Source organism: Condylostylus longicornis, unplaced genomic scaffold (assembly GCF_029603195.1).
Source record: "Condylostylus longicornis isolate FDR11 unplaced genomic scaffold, ASM2960319v2 ptg000072l, whole genome shotgun sequence".
NCBI classification, from domain to species: Eukaryota; Metazoa; Arthropoda; class Insecta; order Diptera; family Dolichopodidae; genus Condylostylus; species Condylostylus longicornis.
In genome coordinates, this window is record NW_026578040.1 from 1,214,564 (window position 1) to 1,237,778 (window position 23,215).

The 23,215-nt window shown below is 25.8% G+C and overlaps 1 protein-coding gene and 1 long non-coding RNA gene across 5 annotated transcripts in view; one reads left to right on the top strand and one right to left on the bottom strand.

Annotated features, from left to right (window-relative positions):
- LOC129612494 (sodium/potassium-transporting ATPase subunit beta-1) overlaps positions 1 to 23,215 on the bottom strand; it is a 30,977-nt gene that overhangs the window by 2,101 nt on the left and 5,661 nt on the right. The window lies entirely within an intron of this gene.
- On the top strand, positions 6,149 to 11,959 carry LOC129612495 (uncharacterized). 2 transcript variants are annotated; one of them, XR_008697236.1, is made up of 3 exons: positions 6,149 to 6,247; positions 6,304 to 6,430; positions 11,571 to 11,959. It is a non-coding gene; the product is annotated as an uncharacterized LOC129612495 (long non-coding RNA). The 2 variants fall into 2 exon arrangements; XR_008697235.1 differs by lacking the exon at positions 11,571 to 11,959 and adding an exon at positions 6,511 to 9,707.

Below are 23,215 nucleotides of genomic sequence, written 5' to 3' on the forward strand. Positions count from 1 at the left end.
TCAAAGTCTTCGACGTATAGAAAATATAGGACGGACATATATACATATTTAGTTTTGAAACACATTTTTAAGTTAATATGAAAAAATCTGTGTATAAAATATGAATTTTCTGCACGTTTTGAAAACACATTTTGACACATTTTACTGGAAAAATTATGAGAGATAGAGGAAAATTTTATATGGGTTAACTTTTAGATCTAATTGAAGCGCATTGAAAAAACCAAAAAAAGAAAATAATAACACAAATTTTCGAAAAATATCGAATTTTTAAGTCAATTAATCAAAATTCTATGAAACCAGCTGCCGATGGTTACTCTATGTCGCAGGGTTCCGACAACTGACTGTAACTCGGATACTAGTATAACAAGAATCATCCCTGAAATTATTTGCCAACTTATGCGAAACATCCTGTATAATCGTTTATTTGATAAAATTAAGTTTAATAATGTTTTAATGAATAAATGTTACATTTGCTATTGTTATATTTTACTTGTAAGTATGCATTCACATATTTTTAATTACTGCTCTTAAAAAATATCATATGCAAGTCAAGTATGGAAACAAATTTTCTCATTTGAAATTGATTTTGTTTAATTTCAAATAAAGTAACACAATTTCCAAATCTTTAATAAAGAATTAAGAGTATAAATAAAAAATATTAATGCAGGGATTCAACTAAAGTGAAACGTTAAAAACGATATATAATTTGAGCATGGAGAAAAGAATTTTTCATGAGAACAAATTACTTAGATATAAATCAACTCATATACTTCGAAAAAAACAAATTTTTATTCACGATTATAAACAAGAAGATGAAAGCTATCTTATCAATTACAATAAGAGGCACCGTGCATAGTTACAACACACAGAATAAGAATATGTACGTATTAAGAATATACAAGAATAAGAATATATAAGAATATTCACCTTACCAGATGAAACAAAAAACCGGTAAAGATTAAATTAGTTCAAAAGCTACTTTAAAAATACTTAAAACTTTTTAGAAATTAATGTATTTGTATACTCGTAAGCAATAATATAAAAAAGAGAATATGAATACTGAGTTTAGAAAAATCTGTTCACAAGATGTTGTTTACAATTATCCTTAACTCAAATAATTACAATTGCATTATGAATAGGGACAAAAGCAGAAATTTTAAAGCATGTGAATCTGTTTCAAAAAACCTAACTATGAATTGAAAAAAGTTGCTAATTGTTAGAAGAAAAGAATAAAATGATATTTTTATTTGCAATTTCTTGAAACTTTTAAGTTTCTTTCAAAAAATAAAAAATTGCCATGATAAAAAAAATAATAGCTTTTAATTGCTTTTTTTTTAATTTAGTTGCTATTGTTTGAATTAGATTGAAATTTAACTAAAATCAATAAAATAAAAGAAAAAAAAATTCCAGTTGGATGTAAAAACAACAAAGTCAAAAGATAGGTTTACATACGTTTGCTTTCGTAGTTGCTTGTTTTAATTTTGTAATGTTAAAATATTAATTTTTAAATATTTGTGATTTTAAACAGCAAGTATAATTTTTAAAAAATAAAATATTTTAACAGGTACTTAACAATTTTTTGTGAACGATTTTTCAAAACAACTTCAAAATGATTTTTTGCATTTTAATTAAATATAATTTTAGATTTATCAGTAGTAATCGATAATGCAAAAAAAAAAAACAAAAGCATTGTAACTTTTAATGTTATCAAAAGATGTCCTTTTTATACGAACGAATGTTTGAAGGGTATACTAAATTTGCCTTACCGTGTGTAACGCTAAGAAATAATGGTCTGAAATATAGACTCAAGTGTGTTTTTGATCAGTGTCGAATTGTGAGTCAAAAACCAAGTAAGCTTAGTTCACCAAATTTTCACAAATGGTTTACTATAGTAAATGTCAGAAGCCTATTTAAATTGGATATGATCGGATTCGAGTACCTGCCATAGAACTTCAAAGTTTATTTGACTATATCTTAGAAACCATAAAAATTAAAACCATTTTATAAATAGTTGTCCGTAATTTGTTAACAACATTGATTAGTTTTAAAATCTTTTGATTAAATACCGTCCGTTGACATTTTTACAAAACTTCTACACTATTCAAGATAGATATCTGAAATTTCATTCGTATACATAGATCTTTACTAAAAAATTATTTCTATAGAAAAAAATTTTTACCTATCTTCCCCCCTCTAAAAATTGAAGCCCTTAAAACCTTGAAAATGCTATTTGTCAACTATTTATTCCAGCTAAACTATAAGCAAAATTTCAAATTTTGCACACGCAGAAAAGTAGGGGCTGGCTTCTTCTACCGCGGCATACCATACTTGAATATAAAAAAAACAAAATGGCATTAAAAAATATAATATTTTTCAATTGTTTTTTTCTTTTATTTCAAAGATTGCATACAGTGCTCATCCTAAATGTATGTAATCTTTGAAATATATTCGTATATGAATAAAAATAATTTTAATATTGTAGTACATCGCTAGATTGTTTTTAAAAGCGCTATTTTTATTTGTTGATACATAGATCTTTACTAAAAAATTATTTCTATAGAAAAAAATTTTTACCTATCTTCCCCCCTCTAAAAATTGAAGCCCCTAAAACCTTGAAAATGCTATTTGTCAACTATTTATTCCAGCTAAACTATAAGCAAAATTTCAAATTTTGCACACGCAGAAAAGTAGGGGCTGGCTTCTTCTACCGCGGCATACCATACTTGAATATAAAAAAAACAAAATGGCATTAAAAAATATAATATTTTTCAATTGTTTTTTTCTTTTATTTCAAAGATTGCATACAGTGCTCATCCTAAATGTATGTAATCTTTGAAATATATTCGTATATGAATAAAAATAATTTTAATATTGTAGTACATCGCTAGATTGTTTTTAAAAGCGCTATTTTTATTTGTTGATACATAGATCTTTACTAAAAAATTATTTCTATAGAAAAAAATTTTTACCTATCTTCCCCCCTCTAAAAATTGAAGCCCCTAAAACCTTGAAAATGCTATTTGTCAACTATTTATTCCAGCTAAACTATAAGCAAAATTTCAAATTTTGCACACGCAGAAAAGTAGGGGCTGGCTTCTTCTACCGCGGCATACCATACTTGAATATAAAAAAAACAAAATGGCATTAAAAAATATAATATTTTTCAATTGTTCTTTTCTTTTATTTCAAAGATTGCATACAGTGCTCATCCTAAATGTATGTAATCTTTGAAATATATTCGTATATGAATAAAAATAATTTTAATATTGTAGTACATCGCTAGATTGTTTTTAAAAGCGCTATTTTTATTTGTTGATACATAGATCTTTACTAAAAAATTATTTCTATAGAAAAAAATTTTTACCTATCTTCCCCCCTCTAAAAATTGAAGCCCCTAAAACCTTGAAAATGCTATTTGTCAACTATTTATTCCAGCTAAACTATAAGCAAAATTTCAAATTTTGCACACGCAGAAAAGTAGGGGCTGGCTTCTTCTACCGCGGCATACCATACTTGAATATAAAAAAAACAAAATGGCATTAAAAAATATAATATTTTTCAATTGTTTTTTTCTTTTATTTCAAAGATTGCATACAGTGCTCATCCTAAATGTATGCAATCTTTGAAATATATTCGTATATGAATAAAAATAATTTTAATATTGTAGTACATCGCTAGATTGTTTTTAAAAGCGCTATTTTTATTTGTTGAAGGAAAAAGTGCTACATTACAAACCATTGGTTTGACCCAACTTTATTTTTAATTATTTCTACAAAATTCAAATATTCAATTTCAAGTGCAATTATTGGCAATGAAATATTAAAAAAAAACAATAAGTATTGAGGTAATAAAGTTATTTTTATTAAACTTTATATTCAATTATTACGCTTTGGTGATTGATTTTTCGTTTTTAATACAATATAGTTAAGGTAAACTTAAATTTTTATAATCATAAAATAAATTAAAATAAAATTTATAATATGTATAGTTTTTTTTTAGATTTAATAAACAATCTGGTGAAATACAGCTCTATCAATTGTGTTTTTGCTGAGAATATGTGGATTTAATTAAATATTCAATTTTTAGAATATATTTAATCAATATATAGTAGCTATTATTTCAGAATTTTGCAAACAATTACAGGAAGTTAAATTATTGTCGAATCAGATATTCTAATTTTATGTTATAAAATCAAACACCATTATTGAAAGGTAGAGCTTATAGATTAATTCAATTTTCTACACCTTTTTCTATTTTATACATACATACATACATATATATGCAGGACCATAATTAAAATTAGTTTATTTAAAATGTTGTATGGCGGGGCTAACGGGGGAAAGAAATTTAAAATTTATTTCATTGCTGAATTCAATAATTCTATAACCACACCATACTCATAGAAAATTTGAATTTGATCAAAACAATTACATGTTACTATTATACAAGTACAAATTATATACGTACTTTGTATACTTATTTCCAGATATGCGTGCACAGAGAAATTTCTAGCCAATGTTGTATAAGGCATTGGAAGACTCAAAAAAAATTTAATTTACTAGTTGCTTGATGATTTTTAAGCGTAGGATAAAATTTTTATTCGGCCATTTAAATAAATAATTGCAAATAATTGAAAAAAATGAGTTTTAATTGAACCTGTAAACATATACATAAGTATACATTATATATATAACTGGAAATTATTTTAATTAAAACTTTTACGCACATAAGAACTTTTTCATGTTCCAATATTGTTCATAGCGAATATATATGACAATCTTACCCGTATAAACTTTAACTTAAACTTTTAAAAATCGTATTTTTACTTTAATTTTTTTAACGTATTAATGTGCTATAAGTAAATTAAAAAAATTGTCGTATAATGGCAGTTAGGTACTATGTAACATACTTCCCTTAGGTACATTCTGTAACATACGTAATTTGTTTTTTTTTTATTTTAAAAGTATATGATAAGACTGAAATAATATAAAATTTGCGCAGATACACATCGCTTGCACAATTCAAATGCGATGTAAGATAGTCATCCTGCCGTAAAAAAATTTTTGCAGAATAATGAAGCCTTGAGACCATACTAAAGGCTAAACGATGATCTTACAGAATGACTGTGTTTGTGTTAAGTAAAAAATCTTTTATTTTTTTCAATGTCAACATTGCAACATAATCGTTGCAATGTTGACATTTAGAAAAAAATTTGTTCATTGTCTGAACTTTGTGTCAAACTCGAAAAAATATGTACATAACTACTGAAATTCTCAAAAGCGAATTTATAATAAGTGTTTTTACACACCATATAATAAACCCGCTTGATTAAAAGTTTATCAAATTCGAACAGAATTTTGGAAATTCAACTAAAATTTGTGTTATGGCGAATAGCAACATCGTTAATATTTAAGTAATGTAGAATTTTATATTTATAGTTATGTTTACACGACTACTCTTGCATGAAAGTCTTAATTAACGTTTGATTGTGCTTTTATCAATTTTGAGAAAAATGTGCCTTAGTATCTAAAGTATCTAACTTTTTTTTGCTAAAATATACCTTTTTGGCTGTGATTGTATGCAAGTGGTCAGTGTAGGTAAATTATTTGTAATTTTATTGGTAAATTTATTGTAATTTTTTAATTAAGCGAACGATATTGTTAATTACAATGAAAATATTTTTAAAATAAAAATTGAAAGTTTATTGAAAATTAATTTATGATAATAAAGTATTATTATATATATACAATATTATATCTAAAGTTTATTAAAAAAATAGTAAATCTACATTTTGACTTTTTTTTTTGAATTTTCAAGTTTAAATTATTTGTGCTTATAAAAAATTGATTTGAAAACAATATAATTATAACTATGGCATTAAATCCAGAACTAAACACAGTGAATACTGCATTGTCAAACAAAAACAAATTTCTTTTTACAATGCGGGATACAAATTTTGATTTTTTAATGCCTTTTAAATTAACGCTACAAATAAAATTATTAATGTCTTATCACCATCCCTCTTGAAATAATCAGTCTATTGATAATTTTCTAATCAAAGTTAATAACATCAAAGTTAACACAAAAATTAAAAAATCGGCTTATAAAAATGTCAATTTAAATGACTAACTAATGCACTCTGGCAATACTTGTAGTCAAAAGTTTACAAAAAACATCCAGAATTTTTTGGAAGCACGATTTATTGTTCTCTGCCTTTCGAAAACGCATTTTATTCAATTTGGAATACGTAATATTGTAATTATTAAGAATTAAATTAAAAATTGCCAATTATTTTTTTTTAAGAATCAAAATGAAGCATGATATATCGTCAAAGTCTACGCTTTTTCTTACAATACATAATACTGCCTGTACGTATACCTGAACATAATTAACATTCAGTAAAGGTGTTGAAATAAATAGAAACAACCAGGTAATTGCTTTTTCTGTATTGAAAATTATTATTAAAATTCAATAAAAAAATAAAGCTTTAACCACTTTAACATTGTCTAGGTTACAATTTAATGTAGTATCTACATACATTTATATAAACATATTATAAAAGGAACATATTCTCAATGAAATTATGTAAAAATCGGAAATTATTGAAAAATTATTAATTACAAAAGTTATTTTTTACAAAAACATTTTTTTATTCTTTTTTGTGGGATTTAAAATACAGTAATGTTCCAACATAACGAACGATATAACATCAAGGCCGTTCGTTATATACATCGAATCCATCTTTCCAAATGAGGGCATAAGTACATACTACAATCAAAAGAAAGTTTTTTTTTTAAATCACAAATATGTAACAAAAAATTAATGATTATTTTTTTTTGAAAATAATTAAAGTTTAGGCCGCAGAAAAAATGAATAATGCTGACCAAAAAATATCCAAACATGAATACATACGCCAATTTCGTTATTTTTGAGTCAAAAACACTTTTACAGGTTTTTACGGATGACCTCTCAGAATATTTAATCCGTTTTTCGACATCTCGTTTAGTTTTATAGATATTCAAATGTTACTTTGATTCACCTCCATTTTTAAATCTATTTGGGATGCAAATTGAACTATATCCAAAATTGTTGGCGTATGGATTAAATTTTCAAAAAATTTTTTTAGAATTTTTTTTACTGCTGTAATGATCTATGTCATGGATTTTTTTTAGTGCTGTAATGATCCATGTCATTGTGTATCGGCATAAATTATTTTTTGATTTATCCACATTATTTTTTATATTCATTACCGTATAGTGTATACAATAGGTAGGTTATGTGATGGCAACAAATTTTGCATATCGAGTTTTCGGTGGGAACACGCACCTCTCTATGGCAGGAAAGTGTAAATAAACTATTTTTTGCAACTTGTCGGCCTGTCAGTCTGTCGGTCTGTCGTACTGTGTATGTACGCGTGTATCTCAAGTTCGGCGGAACCGATTTTGATGAAATTAGATATGTAAGTTTATTTCGACTATGGCACGGATTGATTAATTATTGGAATACCTTAGTCCTCGGGAGCTGCACTTTTTAGCGGGCCTGTTTTACATTTTTGACCATTTTGAAGAAAATATTCAACCGATTTACTTGAAATTTCACATATAAGCTTCGCTCGAACGTCCGCGAAATCTCCTTACTTTTGGAAGGAATCAGCCATCAGCAACTGGACGTTTACTACGGACCAAACATATATTTTTGCGTATATAAAGAGAAATAATCAACCGATTTCATTGAAATTTAATATGTACTTAAATTTCTCGTATTAAAACAATGAACTTTTTCGAAAGAACAGGGCTCGAAAACTGATCTGTGGGCTGATTTTACATTTTTTACCATATCTACGGAACGAATTGATGGAATTTCTTGAAATTTGAGTTTTGAGTTCTGGTAGCACAGAACGAAACTCTACTAAGAGCCACATTTACATTTTTCTGGGTATATTTACTATAAACTTACTAATGCCTTATTAAGAAGTATTTAACAGACATTTTTATAATATTTTCTAACACTTTCACTTAACTAGACAATACATCTCGGACGGACTTAATCGACATGTCTGTCCGTCCGTCTGATTGCACGATAACTCAAAAACGAATAATTAAATCGACACCAAACTTTCACAAGTTTTTTCCTTTGTGCCAACGACGGCTGGTATTGTAATTTACGACGCGTTCGAATCAATTAGCTGCAATACAACTCAAAGAGGTTCTTTTAAATATTTCAAAAAGCTATAGAGATATTAATATCTAATGGGAAGATGTGTCCAATTATACTTCACATATTTTCTGAAAATTTTTAATGGAATTGTAAATTATTATTAATATTAAATATTTTTAATGGAATGGTTCGGCTAGTTGCCATACAACTATGAAAGGTAATTTTAAATTTATGGAAAAATAATAAACCTAAATTCATGAAATTCGGCAGTCGTGTGTCCAATTATAGGTCAGATATATTTCTCAAGTTTTGGTGGAATTGCTTGACAGGTTCGGGTAGCTGATATACAACTTCGAAAGTTAATTTTAAATATTTGGAAAAATATATTAAGGCTAGATTCATGAAACTCGGCAGTCATGTGTCCACTTACAGGTCAGACATAATATCTGTGAAGTTTCTATGAAGTGGTTTGACAAGTTCAAGTTAGTTATTTCCAATCAAAGTTATTCCCAAATATTTCAAAAACAAATTTTTAAACTCAGATTGTCAAAGTGCAGGGTATTATTCAGTCGATTTATACCGACTGAAACGTTTTTACTTGTTAATCATTTTAAACAAATCAGATTTATTTACGATTACGATTAAATTGTTTGATTTTATTTATCACACTTAATTTATGATTGAAGTTTTACTTAATATTTTTACCACTTCTTAAAAAACTCTAAAAAAGCTTTAAACACTGTTTTAAAAGTTTTTGAACAGAGAGAAATTAGTATCATATTTTAAAGTAATTCTTTCGCTGACAAATTCAAAACATTCATAGATTTCGTTAAAATACTTTTTAAAACGCCTGAGCAATGCAATAATTTAATTGCCGAGTCTTTTAATAACAAATAAAAATGTTTAAGTCATTCTTAGCTGAATGAATTATACCCTATACCTTGTTATATTTATGTCTAACAAAATTAAGTAATTTGTCTGTTCGTTAAAAATAGTTATCTAATCTATTTTATTTTGGTTTTTTAGTTTTCTTGTTTTTTTTTTAAATATTTGTTGATCACAACGATTTGATTTGGTAAATTTGTCTATTAATTATAATATTAGAAACAAATTTTTTGATATTTATTACATAGAGAGTACTTAATTCAAAAAATTTACCGGTTTGTTTTATATTGGAATGTTCGTAATATTGACGCACCGCTGTCATGCTAACAAAAATTTTTTTACTCATCTAACAACCCTGCTAAATCTGTATTAGTCGTTTAGCTTTTTGCACTTTTTTATTGAATTTATTTAAATTAATTTCAGTCAAGCTGACGATCTAAGGATAATTTAGTCAAAAAGTTTTGTTTTTTATGATTTTACATTGACGAAAGCAGTGCGCATTCCAATTCGTTTGGTTTTTTAGTTTTGTTGTTTTTTTTTTAATATTTGTTGATCAAAACGATTTGATTTTATATTATTGCAAGCACATAACCAGTTAACTATAGTTTAATATAACTGTTACTAGCTTTTTCTGGTTTTTTGTAAATTTTTTTTATAAATTTATATAGAAACATAACTATTTACGATATATATATACATATTTACATGTATATGAATGTATATATAAGTATATGTATATATTTTTTTTATTTCGTTTTTGTTTAATTTTCGGAATATTTTTATTAATCACGAGGTAAAATATTCGTGATTTTTACTTTATAATATTGAATTTTTATTCTATATACTTAAGCAAATTACAAAAAACAAAAATTATTTGAACTGTCTGTCGTCTATTGAAATTTCATGTCTGATAAATTTTTATTAAAAATAATGTCGCAATATATAAAATGTGCTATTCAGACAATATTAATAATAGTAGTACTCATATACGCACATATTCATATATATTATGTACATATACGTATATACTTATATGTAGATATTATGCTTTTATGTAGATGTTTTACAAGGTAATTAATTAGAGCAGAAAAATGTATTAAGAATAATAATTGAATTAATTTAAAAATTAAACATGAGCGTTTAAATAGATTTTTTTATAAATCAAACTAATTATTTTATGTTTGCATTGGAAAATAAAAACTGAGTAAATAATAGGTCCATATATACGTAGACAAGATACTTTTATACTAACAACCTAACGTTATAATTTTTTATTTCACATCAATATAATTTTGTATATTCACTGGCGGATTCAAAGAAGGGGCTTATTTGAATAAGCTTAATATTGAGTAAGAATATTTAAGTGGTCATATCAATAATATAAATATATAGTGGTCATAATAATAATATAAATATAAATATAAATGATTGGATCACTAAAAATTTGGTGATGAAACAAATGATTGCTGGCCTCTATATAGGTATTACTTATAAGTTTAATATAGGTATCACTTATAAGTTTTATAAAAATTTTTGATTCTTTTTGAAAAGTTACACCTAACTTTATGAGAGGGGTTACTGGAAAAGTATTGGTAAGCAATAATGGAAAAATACCAAATGTTATAAGTGAAGTTTTAAAAGAAGCGAGTAAAATGTATTCACTTCAGATAAGTTTTATAAATCCTTTTATATGTATATCTTTTTATAAAGATTGTTTTGGATGGAAACTTGTAAATTGTTGTTAATTGTACTGCAACATGAAATAATTAAATTTTTATGAACACTATCTTAATTTTTTATAGTTTAAGAATAAAAAAAATAACATAATTTAAACGAAGAAACAAGCATATTTTCAATTAATTTATAATAAGAGTTGATATTAATAGGCAATATCCTACTAATATAATGTTCTTGTGATTGTTTGGTTCAAAGACGATTGAATCGATCGCATGCAACCAATACATGTAATCATGACGATTACTGCATAAAGCAGTGAGGAGAACTATTTGCCGATAATTTCTTTATACCTCTTTAGCTTAGTTGGTGGAGCATCTGCTTAGAAACCAGTGGGTCATTGGTTCGAGTCCACTTCAAAAATGTTTTAATTTTTGGCTCAATTTTTTATCGACATCATTTACCTGTTCTGAAGTTGTGCGAAGGAAAATAGTAAAACAAAATAGTAAAATTGAAAGTTTTTTAAATCATTGAACGCGTTTCACTTTTCCTCTTATTTTTAAATTAGAATTTTTATTATTTTAATACGATTTTTTAATTTTTCATGGATTTTCTTCTATTTTTCCAAAATTTTGGCTGAACTTTTCATTTTAAAAAACCAATTGATTAAATGGTGTTTAAATTTGGTATAAAAAATGGGATACTTACTCAGTTTCTTCTTATCTGGTGAGATAAGCAAACAAGTTCTATGTATATTAAATCCAAAAATTTTTTGTTTTAAATTATATTACTTAAATTAGATAATCAAATTGTAAGGTATATAATATTTTTAAAGTTTATTTCTTTTTTTAAAGAAACCACTACAAAGTAACATTTCACATAAAGCAGTTAAAACTTTTTTTTCCAAATGAGATGATATGTGAACAAAATAAAAAAAACACAAAAATCCGGATAAGTTTATATTATCTGTTTACATAATTTTGTACTCGAGTTGCTAAGTACAATAAAAGTCGAAAATAAATTATTCGTATTATTTGGTTACTGAACTTCGGATAATATAAAAATAATCAATAAAAAAAATAACCAAAAAAACTAATAAAAAATAGTGTGTATATGTAATTGTAAATTATAAATATTGTACTTTCAATTACCTCAATTTCAATGTTATGAGAAGTTTTACGATACGATAATTTAAAATGTAAATAATTTTCAGTAATAATTATAAATAAAATGAGTTTCAATAATTTTAAAAACGTGCTTTTTAAGTATTGTTATTATTTACGTGCAGTTATAAACTTATTTTGAGTCGATTTTAAAATTGGCGAAACATAAATTTTTATTAAACGTGTTCACGTTTAATAAAAATTGCCCTCAAATGTTTTTTTAATAAATACATATATTTTAAAATGTATGCATGAAAAATTCATACTTTAATTTTTTTCCAAAATTTATTTTCTTGCTCTGCGGTTTGCTTACTCACGTACTTACTTAAAGTAGTAAAATTTTAATTCGCTTAGCATTAGTATCGAAACAAAAGTTTTTGTTGATGATCGTTTTCTACACAATAATAATGACTCCTGCGTCTTTTAAAGGGAATCTATACAATTCAATAGGTGCATTTGATAATGTCTTCAATAATCGGTCGACAACAATTGCATATGACAGTCACCGACTGGCAATTAACAATTTATGCTTAAAAAACTTTTGCACTTTCGTGCACAATTTTTATATACATATATAACCGGTTGACAACTGGCTTAGCAAATTGTTTTTGAGAAATATTCAATTCTTGACCCAAGTGTCATTAAATAAAATTACTTGTATTTTTCAAAATTATCCATTACTTATGCACAAAAAAACAAAATCAGCAGTTGAAATTTTTTTGACAAAATTAACAATATGCCAGGTTATTTATATGCCAATTAATAATATGACAGGTAATTCACACTACTAATTATGTGACATTTGTTTTTTGCATTATCGCTTGCAATAAAAATGTAGACATCTGTTGACAACATTAAAACTTACAATTCTTTTGTTAACCTCAATGTGCGAAACATTTATTTATATTTGATTTATTGAAATTATATAATAATAGGATGAAAAATTCTTGAAATTTAATTTCAATTAAAAATTAAAATTTCAATTTTAATGCTTATTTTATATTGTATGTTCAAAGAAATAATTAAAGTTTTATCAAAGGTCATTAAATTTTCAAGTTAAATAAGCTATTTTGAAAAAAAAAAAAAAACAATTAAAATCTTGTAGCTAAAGAACATTATTTTTTCATTTTTCTTTTTTTAAAGGTTATTTTTTTTTCAATAATGTTTATGTAAATACGAACACTAAAGCATGACATAATGTGTCTGTAAATACGCATACATATTTAAATTTGTTTACACACCCGCAACTTTAAAATTGGTTGGCTAAAATATCCTAAATTTTTTGGTAAGTAATCGACCGCAAGGCATTGTCTAGTTTAGCGAAAATGTTGCACAAAATATTCTTCAAATACTTTTTCCAAATTTTAATGATGTTACTACCTAATCTTTGTTTTAAAGACCTAGAAAAACGTTAATTTGTCAATTTTAGTTGATTTTTCGTACCATCCGAATTCGCTATAATCATATTATCCCAAATTTTAATCGCTAAAATATTTAACATATGAATACCAAAAGTTGATCAAATCGCCTCATCCTTGAAGAGATATTTTCGTAAAATAGCCGAAGTGCGGTTTCACCAAAAATTCAATGCCATACATTAAACTGCCTTGTAGTTTAATGTATGACATTGAAATAAGTTCCTTTTGGTAAGATTATATTACGTTAGTTATGCGCATACACATAATGTGCATCATAAGTAGTGTTACCCTCATAATTTCTTCTGCTAAAATTTTTGTTTCGTGAAATAATGTTGTCGTAAGTTAATCAAGCAGGAATTTTCACAAAACACTGCTTTTTTACGACTGAAAAATATAAAACTTAAAAGATATTAATTTTTGAAGTCTGCTGGTATGGTACTAAAAATACGAAATTGAAAAAATTTTTGCAAATTTAGAAATTTGAGTTGTTTTAAAAACTTTGAAAAAAACCATTTTGTGAATACTTTGAAATTACTAAAGTTCGTTAGTGTTTTGGCTCTTGTTACAACACAAATTATGAAAATTTTTTAATAGTTTGATTAAAAAAAAGTAAAAAGTGGTAGGTGTAATGTAGATTTTTTCTTCTTTTGAAGGTTTTGTCAAAAGAAGAGTTGAAAAATCTTCATTTTGCAGGTAAATTTCATTTTTGATAGGTTTATTTACACATAATTTTTTCGAAAACAATGACGATTATTGTTGAGAGCTAGGCTACATAATGAAAATTTAATGAAACTATGCAATAAAATTTTATATTAGTATGTTGACACCTTTTATTTTTAAAACTATTTTTATCCAGGAATATTTCGTGGTATATTTAAAGACAATAAGCCTCAATAATCTCAATAGTGATCCTGATTTCAGAACAGTAAAGCGACAAATTAATTTGTTTAAACTAAGACTAAAAAACTGCAAAATTATACTCTCAAGTGCATTTTAAATCGAAACTGGCGTATAAAAAATCACCTCGTATATTTTTTAAACTGAAAAAAAAGTAATAAAACCAGTTTTGTATTTTTTGTTATGAATTAATTGGAATTTTTATTTACGTTTTTTCCCTTATTTTTATTTTTTGTCTCTTTTAAGCATGATGAAAAAAATAAAAAGGAAAAAAAAATAACTTAAAAAAATCTGATGTGAACAGCACATCACCGTTCGCATTCTTGCATAAGAACATTAAAATGTTTTTTAAGCATTTATTTCAAATTATATGAGATGTAGAATGAACACTTTGGTTCCTGTACCTAGAAAAATGGAGATTTGAATATTAGTAGAGGTTAGTTTTCAGTGATCCGATTTCCCGTACGCAGTTAATGTTACACTATTAATCAGAACTCAAATATAATCTCAAATATTAATCAGAACTCAAAAAATTTGTTCCCGAAATATTTAATTAAATTAATACTTTAAATTAAGTTGATTAATCAAATTAGTTTTAATGAAAAAATATTTCTGAAAAGTTTACTGGTTCATTCTTTTAATAACCAGGTCCAATTTTATGGAAATTGGTTGATAATTTCTCTGTATATAAGCTCAGTCTCATTTTCGAAGTAAATTCAGATATAAATTTTCGTAAAAATTGGTTCAGTTTAACTTCAGCTATAAGAGAGCACCGACAGGCTGACACACACTAAGATAAACAGAGAGACATCTCTCAGAAAATAATAACGATTTCCTATCATGGAGAAACACGAACACGACATGTGGGATTTGGTGCCATCACATCACCTCTTTTATTGTATTCAAAGCGGTCGGTAAAAAGTGAATAATTTTTTATTATTACTTGTACTTCTAGAGAAAAAATAAAGTTAAGATTTTTTTATAAAAGTTATTTTAAATTCTTTTTTGAGTTTTATAAAATTCTTAATAAGAACCTTGAAAAATCTTTATTATTAATTTTTATTTAAATAAAAATTCTGGCATTTCAAATATTATTGTTAATTGCTGAATACATATTAGGTGTTTTAAATTATTTAAAACTGAATTATTTTCTTACTTTTTTTTGTTAAATAGTGTTTGATGTACATATGCAGTAATTTTTCTCTTTTGAATAATAGTTGAATTCGCATATACAGACATATATATGAGTACATCTGTACATAATATCTACACCTATACATTGCTTTTGAGTCATTTAGTTTTGTAATATTGAATTGATTTCTAATGAAACTTAAATAAACCGGTAAAATAATTAGGTACGCAAAAATGATTTTAAAAAAAAGTTCATTAATAGTCATAATTATAAAAACAAGAAGAGAAAATGTGGTTATGTGTGTGCAAGTATATACTTATATACGCACATAAGATATTTATTAGGTAGGTATGAAATGGAAATCAAGACGTAATTATGACACCTTTGAAACTTCTGAGTAGAAGTAGTGGTGAGTTTCTTTTCTGTGTCGAAACGTATAGGTATAATATGTAAGTATAATCAAATATGTGAATATATAAAGAAGACAAGGTAAGCCCCAAAATTTAAAAGAAGCCTTGTCTTAATAAAGAAGTTTTCATATAGGTTACATAATTCATGAATGAATTGTGAAGATCATCAAAGTATGAAGTAGGAAAACGACATTTTAAATATTTTGTTATTAAAAATTTCATAAAATTCTTAAGTTTTTAAGGTTATTTCTGAACTTTTAAACGTAAGTTGTTCTTGTATGAAGTTAGAAACAATATCATACAAATGTTAGCAGTGTACATAAATATGTAATTTCAAATGCGTGATACAACTTTAGACCTACTCTATTTCAAAAAATTTATAGTAAATTTTTCGCAAAATTTTTAACTTTGTCATAATATATGTACATATTTTTGTCTCCCCTATAAATAAATTTATTAATATCCCATTTTTTTGTTCTATCAAATACATATAATTATATTTATAACTTATAGGTGGCCTTAAGTAGAAATTTTCTTATGACGCAAATTTTTGTATTCGAAATGTTTATGTCATTCCTGCTTTATGGATAAAACACATAAGCCTAATAAAATCTAATAAAAACTCTAATTCTTCTTTTTATCTTTAGTACGTATGAGTAAGTATATATAAATTTACAAACACAACCATTTATTGAAAATATTTTATAAGTAAATGCTCAGCATGCGGCTAAAAATATTGGAAAAAAATTAGATTAGTAAAGGAAAATTGAAAAGAGAGACATTTTCCCCAAAAATGTTGTCTCTCATTATCTATGTATATGCTACAAATAATGTACGAAAAATTTATATGTGTGTATATAAATATACATAATAATAGCAGGTTGTATAACTAGTAATGAGTAAATTTTAATTAAATTTTATATTTAAATTAGGCTCTTTATAAGTGGGATATTTTTTTTATTTATTTATGCATACAATCAAAAATTAGTCAGAATATTGAAGGAGTTGAGAGGGGTGTTAATGAAAAATTGTAAAAGAAAAAAATAAAATTAAGTAGGAACACATATGTGAGTTTTGGTAGAAGCATATGGGGGTGTTTATTTAAAATTATAAGAAAAAATAATAATTTGCTTTGTCTAGTCTTTGGCAATAATAACAAAGATGTTTTCTACATGAACTTTAAAATAGTTACATACGTATACATATATATAAAATATACATATACGTTTTAATATTTATATTTTTCTTAATGATTGCTTCGACTGTAATCGGGTCATTAACGTTATAATGTATGTATGTACAAATATTGTAGTTATAAAATACCAATCAATGCTACTTACTAAAACTAAACTCTACATAATAACAGAAAACAAATCATTTTCACTTCAAATTTTTTTCAAAACCTTTAATTTTTCTATACTAAAAATTATAGAAAAGATATTTAATTCGAATTAGCATTTACATTTGAATGGGCATATTTACTTTGACATATAAAAATAAAAAAACGGGGAACGGGGTGATATAGTAAGAAACAGTAGAAAAATGAGACGCAGTGTAAATATCCGTAATTATCCAAAATCCGCAAAAAAAATCTAGTTTTTCTATTTGATTTTTAAACATGCGTGGTAAGCCTCACGTTATAATCATATATAGCGTTATGCGCCGAAGAATCTAAATGAAAAACTTTTCGAAATTAACTCTCTGGTCCCGAATCAAAACTCTGTTAAAAATTGCTTCATATAAAAGTCCTCATCATTCAGTTTATGAAAAAAATTTCAAAAGTGTACCTACTCGTATTAATATATATCGCAAAATTTGAACATTTTTTTAAATATTTTAGAAAAACTTATTACGGTTATAGATGATCCAAAATAAAAAGTGAGAAATTATGTGTATTTGTAAATGTTCCGATTATGAAAAAATGTAGTCGATTCATGATCTGCAAAATAAAACATTTCAGTAATTTAAGTTGACAATGTGTTACTGTTTAACTAAGAATAATGAGTAAAAAGAAGAACCATGATCGTATACATAAGGTAAACGTTTATAATTCGGTCCAATGGATATAATTCGGTTCTATTGCGGTTTTTCTATAATAACTTAAAATATTTTTTTTGTAATTAAATTTATTTGTTGTTATTAAGTTGATTTATTTTTTCTAATCTTAAACGGTCTTATATCCAGAGACAATTTAAAAATTTTTAAGCAAATGCGCTGCTAAAATTGTTTGAATATTTATTAAAACTAGAATTTTGAAAGATTTTTTATTGTATAACGTTAGGAACACCGGAATTGAAACTGTATTCAACTAAAAAAAAAAATTTATTTTTTAAAAATGTTCACATTGGAATTCAACATAAGGTTTTTCCGTGCTCATCGTTGTGGCTGATTCATTGGGAGTCAACCTGTTAAAATATCAATGGGTATACATTACTTATGTTTATAAATATATAATTTAATGAAGAAAGGAAAGTTGAAAATTAGATCAGGTAATAAGTCGTTAACTTGCTAAATATAAAAAATTACATCCAGCAGTAATCAATCAATAACAGTTTTATATGTCATGTCGTTTTACTCTAGCACATGTACATTTTGGCATGAATATACTAACGTTCTGCAAAAATATATTCTTATTGATGTAAAACACTCGTGATATGCAACCAAAGCGGGGTTGTTAGTCCAGAAGAACAACGGATCGTCAACACTAAGTGTTCAGTATTTTGCATGTAAAACCGAACGCACATGGAAATAGATAATGCCAAAAAAATGGCCAGCAGTAAAACGGGATTTCAGGCTATTTCAACGAAAATAGTAAACTCTGCGGTAGTATTTTCGCTTCATTCTGGGCAGTCTTATTTATACATGTAAATATTATACTCTATATGACTTAGGACATTTCGCCGGTAAAAATCGCTATTTTCAATTAAGAGTTTAATAACTTGTTATAGATAATATCGTACTTCGCAAGCATTATGTATACCAAAAAAAAAAAAGGAAAATGGAACTAAAACCTAATAATGCAGGAACAGCATATTAGGTACGTATTTAAGGTAGTACCAATCAATTTGTAATACTGATGTACTATAGAAATTGGTTGGTACTACCTTAACATTTTCCGAATACGAAAATCGTTTCGCGAAAATCGAATTACTTAATACGGTCCCAGTAGGTAAGAAGGAGCTCTCGGTCCTTACTATGTAATTCTATTTCCGTGTCCGCCAAAGAAAATAATTATTAGATTGGTGCGAGAAAGGATTTAAGTTAGCCAGGCCTGATTCAGGCTTTCATTATCGAATTCATAAATTTTCTTAATAATATAATTTTACGAAGTCGATATCCATACTCCATATCATGTTGTATAATTTTTTTTTAAACAACCATTTTTTTGTGGCCATAAATTAAATAATGACTAACATAATATTATGATAATTTTACGCACCTTGATTATCTACTACTTAATTTTTTTTGTTTTATTTACACATAAGTATCGTTAAATTATTCCTTTGACACAGCAAGACACGCAATTAAAATGTCCTTTTTAAGTATTAAATTTAGAAACATACAAGTTAAGAATGTCATATTGTGTTTTATTAAAAAAATTAAAATGGAAAATTCCTCTTAGAAATAATCATTTAAAAAAAATAAAAAAAAATTTATTGCTTCAGACAGTTTTGTAACTTGTGTAATTTTTTATGTCTTTTGAAATTTTACAAACTAGATTGGAACAAAGAGAGTAATATTAGAAGTATACATTTCCATTTCAAGGGGTGAATCATTTAAAAGTATGAAAGAGCTCATACTTCGCAGATTCAACTGTTGGTGTTACAAGCTTTTTGTTGCTTGTCACTTAAAAAGTAATATGGAAAAAAAGTTAAAACTTTCGTAAATAGAGTTATCTAAGAGAACAAATATAATATAAAATTAAATACAATAAACTTTACGTTGATATGAAAATTCTATTTAATGAGTAAATAGGTTTACTAAGCAAAAAAACACCACATCAAATATTTGAAATTCCTCCCTTGAATAGCTCCAATTCAACTTTCTTTTCAACTTTCTTTTACAGAACAGTGTTGTTAATAAAAATCTTAAAATTTTATTTGTTTACTAAAATAACGTTTCATAAAAATAATAAAGTCTACTTTTCAGAGTGACTATTGTGGTTAAAAATTAGTAAAAGTTGATAATAACAGCACTTTTTACATTTTTTTAGGGCCACTAAAATTTTGACATAGAAAAGGTTTTTATGCTATATCGCCTTTACCGTAAAAGGTAAAAAGCTTGAGGACTTAAATTAAAACTTAGGAAAGTGAAAAAATTCTGTAACAAAAAAAATTTAAATTTCTAAAGCTTTCACACAAAATTGTGAGGATGAAGAAAATTAAAAAAATACAAAATGGAAAAAGTTAGTGTTTTTCCAAAGTTGGAATGTTTGGTAATCCGATAGTATACAAAATACAAAATTAAATAAAAAGTTGCATTCAATCTGTTACTAGTCCTTTCAAAAACTGGAAGTTATAAGTAAAAAAGCTTGAGCAAGTAGAAATTTCGTGAAAATTTGTTAAAACCGCCGTATCTCGGAAACCGTTTTTGAGTTTTGACAACTAGCTTCAAACAACAATTTTACCCATTTTTGATGCCCTAAACAATGATATGTAATATTGTACTCTTAACTGAATCACCCTGTATATGGGTTGGTTTATGTAAATGATGATGATTTAACAGTGATGTTTTATCAAAATTTTCTGAATGCATTGAAAACCTCTACAGATAGTTAAAATTATTTACATCACCTTTTTCCTTTGTTAAGAATGAGTAGTAGTAAAATTCTCTTACGTCACTAGGCGTATTGTATTATTTTTTGCAACCGCAAAAAGAAAATTTCAAACAAAAACAGAACTTTGTTTATTTATAGTGTTTATTATATTGGATTATACATACACAGCTTTATTTAAGATAAAACTCAAACTTATTTGTATTATTCGTAAAACAATTTCAATATCAAAGTTAAGGTGGTTTCATTTGAAACTTTGTAATGGAGATGCATAGGTTATCTCAGTTGATAGATTTGCACCGTTGCACTTATGTAATCTTTTATGTTGAAAAGGATTCAAAACGTTAGAGTTTTATTGTAATTAACCTTTTCGAACCCAAATTAAAATTTATGTAGAAAAAATTTCTTTTAATTTTTAATGAAAATTGTTTTTTCAATTTAAAAAAATTTGTTTTTGTTAAATATACGCGTAACACGAGTTGCTAAGCTCATATTGTAATTATTTGCGTTCGATTTACGTGTTCAACACATAGAACACTTTCTTCTATCTCTCATAGTTTTGCCAGTAAAACGTGTTTATTTGTTATTTATTTTTGTATGAAGTGGCGCAACAAAAAAAAAATAGATAACATAAAATTTCGAGAAATTTCGGATTAAAAAGAAAAATTGATCAAAAAATCAAGCTTGAAATTTTTTGCCACCTTATATGAAACACCCTGTATGTGTTTATATGTGTATGCAGTACACAGTTGTAACTAAAACCTTTTAAAAAACCATACTTTAAATTTGGGGAACATAAATTGAATCGTATTGTTTGCTTGTACAAGAAATTAGGGACTTGAAATAGTTAAATGAGGAGAATCCTTTCTCTTTTAAAAAAGTAACTACATAATACGAGTATGTACATATGTATATATGACTGTATACGTTTTTAATTGAGTTCTTTCTTTATTTTTTAGAATATAAAGTTCAAACTAAAATGGGATTCATAAGCTTCTTTCAAAAAAAAACAAAAGGGTAAAAAAGGTATTAAAAAATAAAACAAAAACAAGAGTTGAGAGAGGAACCAGTTGATATTGTCGCGTATTATTTGAACAGAATTTTATTTTTTATAATTTTGAATATTCCAAAGCATATATTATAATATGTGCATGAATATTTGTGTCTCCATGTGTGTCCACATATGATTGTATACGATTATATTATACGAGTATCTGATATACCAGGGATTATTTTTATGCACGTGATTTCAACGTGATCGTAATTTTATCAAAACTGAAAGTAGAAATTCTGCTGTACATCAATTTCCTTTATGACTGTTATGATAACGAAAAATGACTCCTCGTTTTGAAATATTTATAGAAGGACATAGTTAAATAGCATGCATACAATAAAACTGAATTATAAGTAATATACTCTATTTATATGCAGGAAAAAGACATCTAGATCAAGTGTATTAAATAAGACATCTATATTATCCACATTTTATGAAATTAGAAACGCAAATGTTATCAATAGTATAATATGCATATGTATGTACATATGCAATTAAATACTTTTAAAAATTGCAATTGTGTGAGTGCAAATTAATAAGTCAAACGATCTAACCAACGGGTGCTTATAAATATTAGTTGATATAATTATTTAATATAAATAGAAGTGTTTATTTAAGTGAATCTACGTAATATGTATGTATGTACTTATGTATGTTTATAAAAATATATTTTAGTAATTACATAAAGTACTAAAATATATTTTTATAAACATACTCGTGCTCTGTTTAATAATGGAGACATTCTGATCATGTGAAATACGCAACATGTCGGCTTCGTCAGATAGAAATGTATATGTAGTTCCGTTTTCGAGAAGTCGACTCAACTCCTTTTTAGTCATTTTGTGCATTTTATTGTATATTTTGGTTATGTGATGAATTTATCAATTTTCGGGTACACTAAGTTTTAGTAATTGGATGTTAACTGCTCGAACTCTAATAACATTTTTAATCTTTTTAAAAAAATAATAATCAGATTTTTTTGAAATTTGACAAATTTATGAGCTCTGACTGACAATATAATGAACAAAGTTTTCATAAAACTCCGGGATCTACAGAAGGAGCCTTTATCAAATCAAATATCAACTGAATACAGTAAAATTTAATAATCTGGCAAAAAAATAAATGTGCCAAGAATATAAGACGAAGTTAATAAATTTGCTTTTTAAAGGTAGATTTTTTGGATTTATTAACCTTTTTTTCCACTGGATTAGGATAAGTATATTTCAATTATCCATTATTATGTAATTCAAATTTTTCATCTATTGATGTCATAAGTAAATTTATTCTAAACAATATTTTTTTTTTGTTTTTTATGCTTATTATAATTGGGATTTTTCCTAGAAGAGATGAATAATGAGTAATCCAAAATGAAAAATAAGAGAAAAAAATATTCATGAATAAAAGGCAAATTAAAAAACTCTCTTTAATTAACAAATATGAGACATACATACATATGTATGAATCTACGTATAAATATATAAGTATATATTGTATATAATTGTTGTATAAACATGTAGTCAAATTGAAATCCGAAGCGTCTGTTGTGTTTTCACTTATAGTGTTATATTCACTTATGTAAATCAGTTGCTTCAAAATGATCGCATAAAAGCTTGAAGTACATACCTCGTATGTAATTCAAACTTAACCTAAT